The sequence below is a fragment of the Ixodes scapularis genome, unplaced genomic scaffold (genome assembly GCF_016920785.2).
Source record: "Ixodes scapularis isolate PalLabHiFi unplaced genomic scaffold, ASM1692078v2 PGA_scaffold6__148_contigs__length_123643588, whole genome shotgun sequence".
Lineage (NCBI taxonomy): Eukaryota > Metazoa > Arthropoda > Arachnida > Ixodida > Ixodidae > Ixodes > Ixodes scapularis.
This window is the reverse complement of record NW_024609881.1, coordinates 17490749-17506313: the sequence shown is the minus strand read 5'-3', so window position 1 is coordinate 17506313 and position 15565 is coordinate 17490749.

Below are 15565 nucleotides of genomic sequence, written 5' to 3'. Positions count from 1 at the left end.
GTTCTCTGAACATCTAGAAAGCCGGAAGCTTTCGGAGAGAGAAAGAAAGTAAATACAGGTTGTGCAAGTTTGATGTCATTAAAAACGGCGCCGGCTCTAATGGTTCTTGTAACGTTAGAGCCGTCTATTTCGTAACGAAAGGTTACGAAATAAACATTGATCGACACAGCGTCAGGCGGCACTTCGCGAATGATAAGCTTGCTCGTTTTAATGGATTTAAAATCAACTGACGGGCCGCTCCTAACGGCCTTGAGATCCCAGCATCCAACGTCATGTCATTATATAAAACTGAATGGTAGGAAGACAACAAAACTAGCTTTTTCATGCAAAAAAACAAAAAATAAAACATTTATTGGAAGGCATCACTTAATTAATAAATTCATTTACTTCGCGGTTTGGAGAAGAGAGAGAAAATATCTTTATTAAAACAGAGAGTTTAGTCTGAGCCTTGCGCTCTAACGGCTTTCTCTGGTAGGGAAGGGGAGAGAGGACAGAAAGACAATCAACAAAGGGTCAATGATGATAAAATGAAATCTTAAATTATATACATGCTATGGTGTCTAGTTTCAGAATAAGAAATGAGAGAAAGATGACAAATATAATTGTAGCACTTTCAGCAATTCAATGTGCTTGAGAAATTTAAAAGAGAGCTTTTAAGGCTACTCAATGTTTCTTTTCGGGCCAAGGTCCGAGAAGTTTTGGTAGATCAAAAGACCTACAGTCCAGAGCGTCCGCAGATTTTTTCTAAGTTTTGTGTTAATTTTCATATGCTTGACATGTGAGTAAAATGTGTCTGATGGTTTCCGGCGCACCGCATTTCTCACAATTCGGAGTCACGCGTTGTTTTATTTTAAAGCAACAGTTCTTTGTGTACTCACAGTTGAGACGAAGTTTGTGTATAAGAGTTTCTAAATTTCGTGGTAGGTCACCAGGTAGTCGTGTTGTTAATAAGGGATCTGTCATAGAGAATTTATAGGTATAATCCGTAATGACCAAAGCATCTCACGTGCAGTTTTTGCAATTTGTTTTGTCAGAGGTGTACAATCACCTTTCTTAAAAGGAACCAGCCGTGTTGAGATGTGCTGGTGGGCCCTCTTGGATGATTTGTTAGCGCATTCGTTACCCCGTATACCGGAATGTTTTGGTACCCTTTGAAAGGTAATTTGGTGACCGTATTTGAATGCTAGGTGGAGGTACTCACTATTCAGCTATTCCTAGAAAAAAAGTAGAATACATTGATTTCTTTCCGATAGGGCTGAACGACTGTAAAGCGCATTTTGAATATGTAAATAAGGTCCACTGTTGTGGTGCTTGTTTACCTATATACTTAATTGCTTCCTTAATTCCGTGAAGCTCAGCGGCTGTTGACGTTGTATGATGGTTTAGACGACAAGATCTTGCAAGAAATCTCGATGGAGCGAAGAAGGCTGACGATGAAGTCGTCGTCCTTCTTGAGCCATCGGTATCGATGTGCGTTGTTTTAGAGCAAGTCTCATATATGTAGCTCAATACCAGTTGAAGCATAACTAAGCTACTCTGTTGAAGTTTTGCAAGGATTCCGGGGATGTTCAGATCAATATCCATTTTTCGAAGCGTCCACGGAGGTATTTTGGAGTATTTAGTAACAGTGGCCTGCTTTGGAATATTGTCAATATTTCCATTTAAAGCATCCCCGTAGCTGGAGTTTCGACGTTTTATGCGTATTTGAGTAAGATAGTGATTCTTCTGCTGAGTTTTATTGCGTAAATGAATTCGTACTATTTCTTGTTTCTGTAATACTTCCAAAGGAAGGCATCTGGCTTCTGTTACCGTGCCAGGTCTAGATGAACCTCTTGGTATACCAAGGCAGATTCGAATGCATTTGTTAAGCGCCCCTTGAAGCTGTCGTTTACTCGTCAGTCTTATATTTGTTTGCAGGGGGACAAGCTTCGCATCAATGTGACTGCTCTGTCTCGCATTCAGGGGCTCCGGGAGTATATCTGATGTGTGGAGGCGACGTCCGGGGCTCATGTCGCATCGTGTAGTTGACCTCTCTCTCTCTCTCCTCCTGTCTTCCTACATATATATATATATATATATATACAACACGGGCACTTCACACCATCGTACGTGATCTCCAAGGAAGATATAAACGAATATGTGCGGATGAATGAACCGTACTTAATCCAATTAATCAAAGAATCAAAGTTTTCAGGAACCCGCCGAAAGCCAAAAAAAAAGGCGGAGCCAGGATATGAACTCTGGGCCTCCCAATGTCCGGTCGGGTGTGCTAACCTCTACGCCACTCCACCTTGGCTTTCTGGCGTTTCCTACCTGTCTTATTAATGCACAAGAAACGAAATGTATCCAATCGGAGGTGTTCTGGAAACACACGCCGCCACGTGGAACGCGGTACGACGCTTAGTGTCACGTGGCACGTGCTCGTTTGTGCTCAAGAAATCCTCCCACTGTTTGTCTCGTCCCGTGTACATGTAGTATTCTTTGTTTATGAGCTTTAGAGACACGGTATCATCATCATCTGCGAGAATCAAGAGCCACGTTATTGAATATACAACACGGGACTTCACTGGTCTCCGAGGAGGATATAAACGAATATGTGCAGATGAATAAACCGTACCTAATCCAATTAATCAAAGAATAAAAGTGTTCAGGAATCCGGCCGAAACGTCAAAGAATAAATCGTCCGTTATTGTTGTTTTCACCAAGGTTTTTTTTTCTTCTCAGTTATATATATATATATATATATATAGGTAAAGTAAGGTAAATATGAAAACAATGGACCGGGAAAAGTTAATAAGTCAAAGATGCGTACTGTCGGAGTTACTAATTCAAAGTTTATTACGACGTTTCGAGCGGGGACCGCTCTTCATCAGGTAGCGAGTATACAGCCCGCGAATGTTTATATACCCCTAAGAAGAAATTAGAGGGAGTAAAGTGCCGTAGAAAATGGAAACAGCGTTGACAAAACAGATAGATTACACAGAAAGGAGAGGGCACCAAAACTTGACAATCATCAAAAAAAAAAAAAAAAAAAAAGTTGTTGGTGGAGAGATTATTTCCTCTCACACAAAAAAATAAAAAAAATAAAAATAAAAAAGGGGGTGGCTCGTCTTCAAACCAGAAATAGGATACATGTGACCACCGACGCCCCCAAATCCCGTGACATTCCTTTGTGCTAGAGGTCGAAGTTAAACACTTTGGGGGATTTTTCTTTGGATAAGGAGTGGTAGGGATGTGACAGTCTATGCCTGCCTGAGATTAACCGCTTGAGCCGCATCTATCCGTTTTGGAGGTTCTCTTCGGACTTAAACGTATTAGAATGTGGTTTAACTATCGATTGTTAAGTTTAAAGATCTCCTAGTGTCTTCAGTGTGTGCATCTAGAGAAGCTCAAGGGCGGAGAGGATCAGCTCTCCAACGAGCCAGCTGCAAACTAAACAGCCTTCCCGGACTTTCATTAATGCCCTGGTTGAAGGTATTAAACTTATAAATAAAATATGATTCTTTTTGCTCTCTTTCAATTTTTGTGCTGAAGCCTGATTCCAAAATTACAACAGAAATGTGCTTGATTGAGTGATTAGAAAGAGACAGGTGCTTTGAGAGCGGAAGGTCGGGGAGTGTTTGTGCGTGACATTTGTGGTTGTTAAAGCGTAGTCTGAAAGCCAAATTAGTCTGTCCGACGTACTGTTTATTACAGACATTGCAGTGCAGGAGATAAATCACGTTTGACGTGCCGCAATCGTAGCTGCCCCTTATGTTCCACGTGAACTCTGAATTTGTGCTCGTGGCGTTCTTTGTTTCTAACATGTGCTTGCATACTTTACACCTGGGCTTTCGGCATGGTCGGCAACCTAGGTTTGCGGGAGTGGTAGTTTTTGATTTTACTAAGACGTCCCGGAAATTCCTGCCGCGTCGATAGACGACCCGAGGAGCGGCGGGAAAGATTTCTTTGAGGCGGTCGCTCTGTGACAGAAGATTGTAATTTTTGCTCAATATGTTGTTGATGTTTGGAAGATTGCCTGTATACGTTAAAATAAGGTTAGACTGTCTGCTTTCTTGAGGACGCTCTATTCGGTTGCCAATGATTTCTGAGCGGTCGAGGTTTCTTGCCTTGTTTATAGCGTCATCGATTACATTTGCTGGATACCTCTGCTGGGTTAGTACGCGTTTCAGTTCCTGAGCGTTTTGTTCAAAGTCGTTGTTGTCTGAGCATATGCGCTTAAATCTGTGCGCTTGAGAGTACGGCAGACTAGTCTTACAGTGTCGAGGATGGCAGCTGTTAAAATGGAGGTATTGTTGTCTATCGGTAGGTTTTCTGTAAAGTTTCGTACTTAATTTGTTGTTGGAAATTTCCACAGTTACATCCAGGAAGTTTATGCACTTTTGTTCGGTATTTCATTTTATATATATATATATATATATATATATATATATATATATATATATATATATATATATATATATATATATATATATATATTACAATTTCTGTTGGTAGGTCCTGACAGATTACTATATTACCCAGCTATAAATAAGAAATGAAATAAATAAAAGGTGGGCTTTTTAGAAAATCGACTTCAAACTTGCAAGTCTTTCTTTAAAAAAACTTGCAAGTTTAAAGTCGATTTTCTAAAAAACAAAACTTTTATTACTTTAATTTTTAGTTACAGTTAGGTAATATAGTAGTCTGCCAGGACCCGCCAACAGAAATTGTAATGTACTATTTATATGGCGGCTATTAGGACTCGAATCTCGTGCTGTGAGGGTTTTGAATGGGATTTCGCATAGGCGCTCAGCTGAGCAGAATTTTGACCTACGTAAGGTTTTCTATTTAATGTTAGTACTTACCTCAATATCTGAGCGTAAAAGCCAGTGAAGCAACAGTATTTATCCTAACAATATTTATTTACTTGGCACTGGCGTGATTTGCAAGGTGTGTGAGCTTCGCCCTATGTATTAACGGAGAAGATACGTACTCTTGACTTTCACACAAACTTAAGTCAAGAGGAAAAAGTCAAAGTAACCCGGCATGAACCACTGAAAATAGAAATGAAGCCTAAACACATGAATCACACGTTGGAAGCCTTACACGCTACGCAATGCGTTATTTTACGAAAGAGTCCGTGCGCGCACAAAATAAACCGTACTTCCTAAGCGTCAGATACTAAATCGTACATAGGTATATGCACTGCACATCTGTTTTACGTAAGAAAATATGACAATTACATATCAAGTTCGGTATTTCAAACTCAAAGCCGAAAGCAAAAGGACCCAGGGGAATTCTTTGACGATCTGCATTCCCCAGTATTGGGAGGAAGTAAGCGCTGGGGGTCCCCCCCTTGTGGATACGGGCTTCAAAGTAAATTTGTTTAAGTGCACTACTCCAAATTGTATTAATGTTTATGGTTGGATATTGAGGTAACTGCTAACGATAAATAGAAAACCTTACATAGGCCAAAATTCTGCTCACCAGAGCGCCTGTGCGAAGTCCCGTTCAAAACGCTCATAGCACGAGATTCGAGTCTTAATAGCAAGCATACAAACAATATATTACAATTTCCGTTGGCAGTTTCTGATAGACTACTATACTAACTAACTGTGAATAAAAAATAAAAGAACTAAAAAGTAGGTTTTTTTTTTCAGAAAATTAACCCCAAACTTGCCAGTTTCTTCAAATTTTCGTTTTTCAGGCACATGTAGCGCATTATATACATATTGCAAAATAATGAATCTATATTTAAAAAAAACAGAGCGTAATTGTAGCTTTACGAGGATATAGACCTTTTCATTTCAGTAGTTGCTTGACCGCCGGGTAGAGGGCGCTGGCGCACTCGCCGCCATTAGGTTGCTTCAGTTTGGTCGGTTTCGGTTTCAACGTGCACGCGATTGTGATGCTGTTTCATGACACTTTCGATTAATTTTACGATATAAATTTCTTTCTTGTAGCACACAGCGAATGAAACAATAGTATTGAGCCACTTGGCAAACGACGAAGTGGTTTCGAGCCTAAATTGCGATCTTTTTTTACGAACACTATATGCGTCCGATTCCGTCCATCGTTAATTTCGGCCAGGTTCGGCGGTGAAACAACTGCGCTGATGCACAGGGAAAGTTCCATTGTCCAGGGCCGTACTCGCGGATACTAATTTCCAGAAGAAAAATAAATAAATAAAGAGCAGGACAAGCTCCGCCTGCAGCGTGCGCTCGTTGCCTGCCGCCGTGCTTTGGCTGTGCGTGCACCGAGTGGTACGGAAGGTCGATAGCTCGCGCTCAAGTCAGAGCTGCTACTGCTAACCTTATATTCCAACAGACTATATTGCATGAGTGCTTAGTGAAAAAGCAGATCGACAACATGATTAACAATCTGCTGAATCACCAAGAACAGATGAACTGACAAGTTTACTTTTCGATGTTTGGTTTCCGTACACCAACCTAACTGCGAGACTGGAAACGTCTTTTATAATGCCTAGAAAAGTTTTATATAATCACGTAGATAATATAAAAAGTGATATTGTCTCGACCGGTTTTATTTAAGGAAATTAAGCGTCCGAGAAATATTTTGATACACCAGCGTAGGCTGACAAGACAATTTCTTTAACTAAAGTACTCATTAACAGCATTTCAAAATATTGGCCTTATGAAATAAACTTTTTGTTATATGGACATTTGCTTACGACGTTCTCAAGGTATGAGAATAATGAGATAAGTGAATGCCAGACTTCAAATAAAATCTAATATTCATCTTCTGTAAAATTTCCCGAATGAAATTGAAGAGCGCAAAAGAAATGATCTCCGATAATTAAAACTTGTTGTTGGCCTAGTTGCTTCATGATGCAGTCTAGAGGTTTTTGCGCGACACAAGGGACGATCACAAGCGAGTAGACACGGACAAGCGCTTGTGATTGTCCGTGTCTACTCGCTTGTGATTGTCCCTTGTGTCGCGCAAAAACCTCTAGACTTCTTCTCCGATACGTTTGGCTGAAGTCGAACGCCAGGCGCCACCCAATGGACGAAAGCTGTTCACTGATTTGAAACGATGCGCTTTGCACATTTTGACGTCGCCAGCTACTGAAAATAACTCAATATTCGCCGTCGACAACCGGCTGCACTCGGGTGATTTTCATGCTGAAGCATTCTTTTCGGCGTCACATTTTGTGAATCATAGGCACTATCAAGCTGTCTGTGACAGTTTCTTACGCGGGGAGTCCAAATATTTGTGTTGAAATAAATTAATTGAATCTGCATGGTTATATTAAAAAAAAATGTCTTCAGCAATTTAAAGACTATGGACATGGGACCAAGCACGATATTCAATTCCGTAGAATTCATAAATAAACCGATAAAGCGAATGCTTATATCGCACACGCGATTAAGAACGTAAAACAGATATAGGTATGATATTGCGAACAAACAAGTTGCCTAATGTTAAGGTACCGTTATTTCTAGCATAAAAAAATAATTCAAACTAGACGTTTGTTCCCGCGTCTTGTCCACAAGTTCTCTAGTGTAATCAAAACAAACTGCTTTCGATTTGTTGTAACTACAAAACACCATGCTTTCGGGAAAAACACGTGGCTAATTACGCTGAGTGTTTTTGTTTCCTTCCTTGACACCAATGCGCACTCATATATATAATAACATTGGGCTTCCTATTGCAAATATTCCGCCCTTATTAGTAACCAAACCTCAGTTCTCATTAGATATTGGTATTTGAACCCTCGAGGCTCTCTTCAAGTCATATATGTATTCGATGTGCGCAAGTGCTAACGCTGATTCCTGTATCCCGCACGCCGACGGTAAAAAAATATTCAAAACGTGTTACAAAATCAACTACAGAAGATACGCCTATAATGATGTAGTGGAATTGCATAGTAAGTATAAGTATCTGACGACACTTTACGGAGTAAGGCAAGAGACGCGGCGAAACGCGACGAAAAACACGAATTCAAAGCATCCGCCAAGGCGCGGACGGGAGAGCGGAGCAACAAGTTGAAGCAACCTAATGGCGGCCGCATCACGTGATTCCAAGATGGCAGCGCCCATGCGGCGGAGGGTGAAAAGGTCTATAAATATCATAAACATATGTTGATTAGGTCACACAGCACAGCTTGCTGAACTTCGTCAAATATCGTCGCAGAGAGGCGGTGTGACAAATAAAAAAACAAATCATTAATAATGTTATGACTTAGACACTTAATTAGTGTGAAAAAACCTATGTCTAGAGTGTTCCCAAAACGTTATATTGATGTAGCGTAAAAAGTAAGGAAAAGGAATGGAGTGAAATATGGCACCACCGATAAGCTGGAAAAACATCAGTTTCCACCTTGGCCGCTTCAACGGTTCATAACTTGAGAACAAAAATCTGACGAAATTGCTGTTTGCGTCTTCTTTTATTATAGGAATTGTCCCAAAACATTAATTTTTGTTGTCACAATTAAAAATTCGACCCTAAATCCGTGCCTTAGTTGAGATGAAATCAGCCATATATACAACGGGCACGGTAACGGGGGCCGAAGGCTTGGGTATAACTGAGGAGAAACGAAACCCCTCGGGTGAGAACACCGGAGTCGAAGAATAAACCGTCCGTTGTTGCTGTTTTCACCAAGGGTTTTCTTTTCTTCTCAGTTATATATATATATATATATATAGGAACAGCACCGAGGATAAAAAGAAAGCACTCGAGAAAAAAAAATATTTGCATTTAAAGGGCAACTCCGCTCAATTCCGAAAAATTTAGGCTTCCATGTGATTCAAATTCACAAAGCACTACTAAACAACTCTACGTCTTCGGATTCGCGAAATGTGGAATATTATTTGTGTAATCTTAGTTTAAACATCAGCAGATACCGAAACCGAAACTTCGGTTGCGTCAGGCAACATTGGTCTCGGGTCGTCAGAGTCATGGTCACGTCACGTCGAACCACGTGGTCCTGTGACGTTTGGGAGGGAGCGAGAAACAGGACACGCGACGCGGGCAGGTCTTTTTTTTTTTTTATTGGATGCGGGCAGGTCGCTTCGCATGGTGTGGACGGTGATGGCCCGAGGGAGAGGGGGGAAGGGGAGAAGACGAAAAAGGAGAAGGCGAGCGGAGAAACCGACCGATAAGCGCGCAGGGCAGCGCAAACTAGCGCATCCGTGTTACGGTGATCACTTGAACGCCCGGTCAGCCAACACCGGGAGAATAAACTCATGACGTCATCGTCCAATTTCGCTCTGAGAAGTAAAAACAAGCAAAAACGTGAAAATGACGTATCATGCCTCTGACGTAGTGGTTCAACGTTGGCCGCTCCAACTCCGTCGCATTGACTGCGCTGATGATTGCGCCTCGCGCCGCACGCTAGAGTTGGCAGATTTCGGCGACTTGGCTCGCTTGAAGGTTTGCTGGCCAGTTTATTAAATATATAAACGGAATTAGATCGTAATATTTGACATGGGGCCTTCCTATGTGATACTGAAGAGGGCTACATAGTTTTCTAAATATCAAAATTGAAGCGGAGTTGCCCTTTAAAGGGGCCATGAAACGAATTTTGGGTTGGGATGAATGATTTTAAATGGGGACTTTACTAATCGCATATCGTTTAGTTGGGCAAAAGAAAGAGGCTAGAAAGTCAGAAGCCAGCTTTTCGGTACGAACATTTGAAAATATAGCGGACTATTTTGTACCTTCTTGCCTTCGAAAGCTCTCCGCCTTTTCACTATGATACATCCGTGGTTCCAAAAGCGCGTCACCGGCGCCAAACTGACGTCAGCAGAGCCCAGCTCACCCATTGGACACGAGAACTGCGTCACTCGGACGTATGCGCTCGTCAACAATCAATCCGTCGACGAATATTTGGATTCGTGTTCGTGGCCAATGAGTGCACTGACGGAACTTATTGTCACTGGGGAATGACAAGTTCTATGGTGTGCATAAAAAGCACGGTGGAAGCTAGGAGTCATCGCACCGGTGCCGAAGGAATGTCATGACCACGTGATTTCACAATTCGCATTTGAGTTGAGGATTAAAGCTAAGGAGGAAGAAGTAGGAAAATCGTTTCATGACCCCTTTAAGAAGCTGGTCGTCCAAATCAAGGAAAAGGTCGCCAGAAAAGTTGTGTATGGAAACGTCTCAAGCCTGGTAGCCTCTTCGTCAGTCCGTGAAAGAACACTTCGTTTTCCCTTTCTTTTAGTCAAAGCAAAAACGGCTGCAAAGACGAAGAAGTAATTTGAAAAACGCTTACCGCTCAGCGGGTATTTACTAAACTAAATTCTCGCTTAAAAGTCTCATTTATCCCGGTCAGAAAGCAATAAATAGAATTCAAATAAGTAAATATAATATTATTAACGCTATTATTATCACAAAACCAGTTTTCGGGACATGTGGTTGGACATAAGCCAATTATACCTGGTGTCATGTGAAGCCAATGAGAGGCCCAATGCAAAGCGTTTGCTGGTGTCACCTTAAACGATCAAGCGAGAAAAACAAAAAAAAGCAACAGTGCGGCACCGATTAAAAGATCTCAATTAAATGTAAAAAAAGGGAAGGCGCAATGACCCCTTTGAATTGTTAAGGCCCTTTGGTTCTAAGGTGTTCTAAGGTATTAAATTTATAGATGAATTCGGATTCTTTATTTTTTCGATCTCTAATGGTTCGAAGCTTGCCACCCTGAAGTATAATAAAATTAAAGTCAGAAAATCCTGTATCTCCTGTGGAGTTTAAGTGACGAGAGACTGGTCCGGCAACGTGTTTACATATGTGACCTTTATGTAGATTTGTGCGCTTTATTATGCTTGTTTTAGTTTCTCCTATCTATGGAATTGGGCATTTTTTACATTGTATCAAATAAATAACATTTTCCAAATTACAGTCAAAGGTATCGTTTATTTTCCAATTAAAGTTATTTCATGTGCTACGAAAAGAGTTAGCCATTCTTATATCAAGACATAGACTGCATTGTTTATTATTGCATTTTGTGCAACCAAGAGGGACCAAGCTACGTCCGGTGTAGTTTCTGGATTGTCAAAAAAAATCCAATAAATTACGTGGTCTCCTAAACGCTATACCGGGCGGTCGATGGATAACAGTCTTTAAAGCAGTGTCCATGTGTAAAATATTCATGTGTCGTCTAAGAATATTGTTTATGTTTGGAAGTTTTAACTGGTAAGGCAAGATTAGTCGTAATTCATGGTCATTTTTTTTCTGTCGCTCTACGAAACAAGCGTTCCGAGAGATCCCTCGACTTTTTGATATTGAATTATTTATTAACGGTAAGGGGTGCCCACGGTTAATGAAATCCTCTCCTAGTGCTCTAGCTTTTATAACGAAATCCTTACCTTCTGAAGTTAAGCGTCGCAATCGTAGCATTTGGCTATATGGTATACTTTTTTGTTTTGTTTTGTATTGAATGACAGCTTTTATAATATAAAAATTGACGTCTATCTGTGGGTTTTCGATATAAAGTTGTTTTCAAACCATTTTCTGTAAGTATTATTTTTATCTAGAAACTCTATTTCTGTATCGGAGTGTTTATATGTAAATTTAATATGTGGATTAAAATTTTTCTAAAATGAATAAATTCAAAGAGTTTATCTTCTCTATTATTCCAAATTATAATTATGTCATCGAGGAAACGTTTATAAAAAAGGGGTAGACATCATTTCTCTTTCTCCTATGACAGCATAGGAGGAAGAGAAACGCGATCCCATTGCTGCCCCATGTATCTGTAAATAGTGCTCATTCATAAATGTGAAGTTATTCAGTTCTAAAGCTAAGTAAAGGTCCATTGCCTTCCGTGCCTGCTAGCTGACATACACAAATACTAACACACGGAGGACGAAAACCTCGCAAGGCGAGTGGCTAATCGGTCTCCGTTGCCAAGGCAATCGCCATTTCGGCCCCTTCAAATCTTCGAAGCTTCCAGAGGGTCGTTCTAATCCAGTCGCACGAAGATCTCCATGGAGCATCATCGAACTGAAGTCGTTGCTCGCCAATATAAGCGTCTTTAGCTGTGTCTATGCAATCAACTTATCAATCATGCCCATTTATACGGATCTCTTACAATTATATTGTTCTTCTTGCGTATTTCAAACTAGAAAAATTATTTTTCAATTCCTCCAAGCTTTGACATTGCATCTTGTGCCGGTACAAAGATGTACGCTCAATTCGCCGGTGTGTAAATAACAAATCTTGGTGTACAAGAAACGTGTCTATAAAGCTGCCCGTCACCAGCGAATTTATAGGCTGACTGAAGTCGCCAGGCTCAATCTAAAATGGGCCGTAGAACTCGGCGCCTGCACGTAGAAATCTAAGCTTTTCGTCAAAGGTGTATTTCACAGGTCGGTTTTTTATGTAACATTAAAAAGCGTAGCCCCCTTTCTGTAAAAAATAGGGCCAAGGAACTTGCCAGGCACACCGGCGGGCGGCGACTCAGACGACCAAGTCGAGTGGTGTGGCGCGTTTGGCGCTCGTATAGGGGGTATTCACTGGCCGCAATATTTAAGGTCACTGTTTAGAGCGCATGCTCAGAACGAGCTCGCATTAACAGGCTGCTGAGACCGGCAATCCTGATGGTGCGGGTGCACGTTGCAAAATAACTGTGGAAGCTCGCCATCAGCACGTGCTCAGCATTAGCGCACACAGATATGCCAGTGAATACACCCTACTGACAGATGACACTACCTTCATGTCGAGACTGCTCGTGACCACCGTGGTTTGTTAAAATGAACATAATCTTTATGTAATGTACATCTAGTTAAAAAATAAATGCGGACAATAAAAGCAAAACTTAATGTAATAAAAACAAAACGCGTTTGCATAACGACGGCGCGTTTGTTGTCTACAGATTTCGTCTTACGTGTCATCTGTTTTCTTTCGCTGGTTGGTTACACCTTCCGACGCTGCTCCCAACGCCATCTATAATATAAATAAACGCGTCGAACGCGCCACGCAACTCGACTCCGTCGTCTGCGTCACCGTCCTGGCAAGTTTTTTTTTTTAACAGAAAGGGAGCTATGCTTTGTAATTTTACAAGAAAAAAACTACTTGTGAAATGCACCTTCGACGAAAAGTTCAGTTTGCTTCGTGCAGTCGCCGATTTTTACGGCCCATTTTAAATAGTGCCTGGTGACTTCAGATACCCTATCGATCGACTCCCAAAGAATAGAGGCGCCAAGGAGATATTGCTCATTTCATGAGCCGAAATGGCCACCATACGAGGAGCTTGGCGCAACTTTCCTACGATCCATGCAGTTACTTTAATACTGAACGAAACACCGGGGACGCACTGCGTATGCATCATACAAAAGACAGTCTGTGTACAGATTCGAACCCGAGTCTCGGCGAGATCCCTGCTTCGAATGCCGCATGGCAATGAGTTCAAGGAAAAACTTGGCATTCCGCATTCGAATCACTGATATCGTGGTGCTGTCTTTTGTATGATGCATGAGCACTGTGACCCCGGCTTAAAGAGCACTCGCTCACAGCTGCCTACGCACTTCCAGACATTGTACTGTACGGAAAAGAACGCATTGGCATATTCCTCAAGTCCACCACCGCAGACCTCATTGCCGCTTGGATAGCCACCTTGCGCATATCGCAACACGAACTCTCGCCCGAAGTCGCCATCTTCACGGTCTCTCGTGATGCCTTACAAGTCGTTTATTTGAAAAAAAGCCTGTCCCCTAGCCAAGTATATGACTCAGCTGGAAAAAAAAAAACTTACTGCAGATGAAGGAATGATGGTTTCAGTGAATGCGATCGCATGTGCACCTGGAAATGAGAGCGCAGATATACTGGCTGCGGAAGCCCACTTGGATTCCTACCATTTTTGTTCCCCCATCCAAAGCAGCAAAATATCCGATTTCCACGGCCATAAGAAGCGCAAATCCCCATTTTGAATTCAATACAGCACCAATCTCACTCCTAGTCTCACCAAAAGGTTATCCAAAAAACAAAAAGCCCCTCTTCAACGGTTACGAGCCGAGCGTTCGTCTACCAGCAAGCCACTTCATCTTATCAAAAAAGTTGAATCACATCAATGCAATTCGCGCGACATGATTAAAGATAGGCAGTACATCATCTGAGACTGCCACGCGCTGGAAACAGAAAGACCTTCATTAATTTTGAAGACGCTTCCCGTATCTTCGGAGTATTCCAAAGCCCTATACTCTTCCCGACGTGCTCCCCGGCAAAAAGGATGAACATAATTAAGGCCCTAATTGATGTTCCAGAGCAAGGGCCGGCAACCTTTCGCTGCAGCGGGCCGAATCGCTGCAAATTGGGGACGAAGCGGCCGGTGTAAAAGGTGGGAGGAGAGGGGGTATCCCCCCCCCCCCCTCTAAAAAGTGCCTCAAGCTTAAAGATAACTTACTAAGGGGATGAGCTGAGCTAATTGGATATTATACATCACGGGTGGAACCACTTGAACAAGGAAGGAAGGAGAAACAAAAAAGACAACCGACCGTTGATTGTCTTTGTTTCTCCTTTGTTTCTTGTTTAGCTGGTTCCACCCGTCAAGCATAAATGAAAGCGCAAAAATGTTTACTTTATTTAGGCACACTTACCCTAAGATTGCTTAAGCCAGTAGGAGTTTTAAAGCAACTAACTGAGAGTCGTGAAGCTTTTTGGAGGTACTCATTGGTTCATTAGCGCACCCAGAATTTTTGCCTGGGGAAGGGGGGGGGGGGGGGGGTGGAATTTTTGCCCTTTTGTTTTTCTTCTTTTGTGCGCGCCACTGTTAAGTTTTATTCCCACTGCGCGAATTCATTTTAATCCCATCGACAGGATTGCATTCTTTGGTATGTACATTTATTTATCAAAAACTGTTGTTTTACATTCATAGAGTGCAGTAACCTTTTTGAATTTTTCCGAGTTTTAGAGCCCATATCTTTGCTTGAACATAAAGAGGATTAAAATAGGACTTCGCCAATACCAATATTCCGTAGGATAACGCGGGAAAACGAATTTTAAACTGCATAAAACGATAATCAAAAACCACCTCGAGGATGTCTGTGAAGCTTCGATGGAATGTCTTGGCGACAACATGCCCATAAGAGCAGCACCACAACGGGAAGTACGGTCACTCATAGGCATTACTTAGGCTTGAACGTAATACCGAGGCTCTTGGTGAAGAAAGTAACAGCAGATTTGGCCACCGTTCGTTTCAGTATCGGGTGGAGTTTCCGGCAACACTTGTTTGGGGGGGTTTGGAGATTTTGTCCGAGCGATGTAATATTCACGCTACGAAATGTCTGTTTGAACGGGCCCGAGTGCCCACCTTTCCTGATGACGGGATAGCCACCTTGGTCGACCGCAACTGGTAACGAACTTGATCGCTAAGAAGTCAACACAACTACCATCGTTAATTGCTAAAAGGAGACGGCCCGTACGGCTCTGCAAAGTGGCGCGCATGAAAACAAATCGCTGCGGCGTTTTTCGGGGATGCGGAAGAGAACCAACGTCCAGGAAGATACGTTTGAAGTAAAAGAGTGTCAGCAAGATCGACGTAAATACCTGTTCGCACTGGGAGCGGAACCGCACTGGCACCGCGTTCTCGGTAACCGCTTCGGGAACGGTCCTTTACGACCGA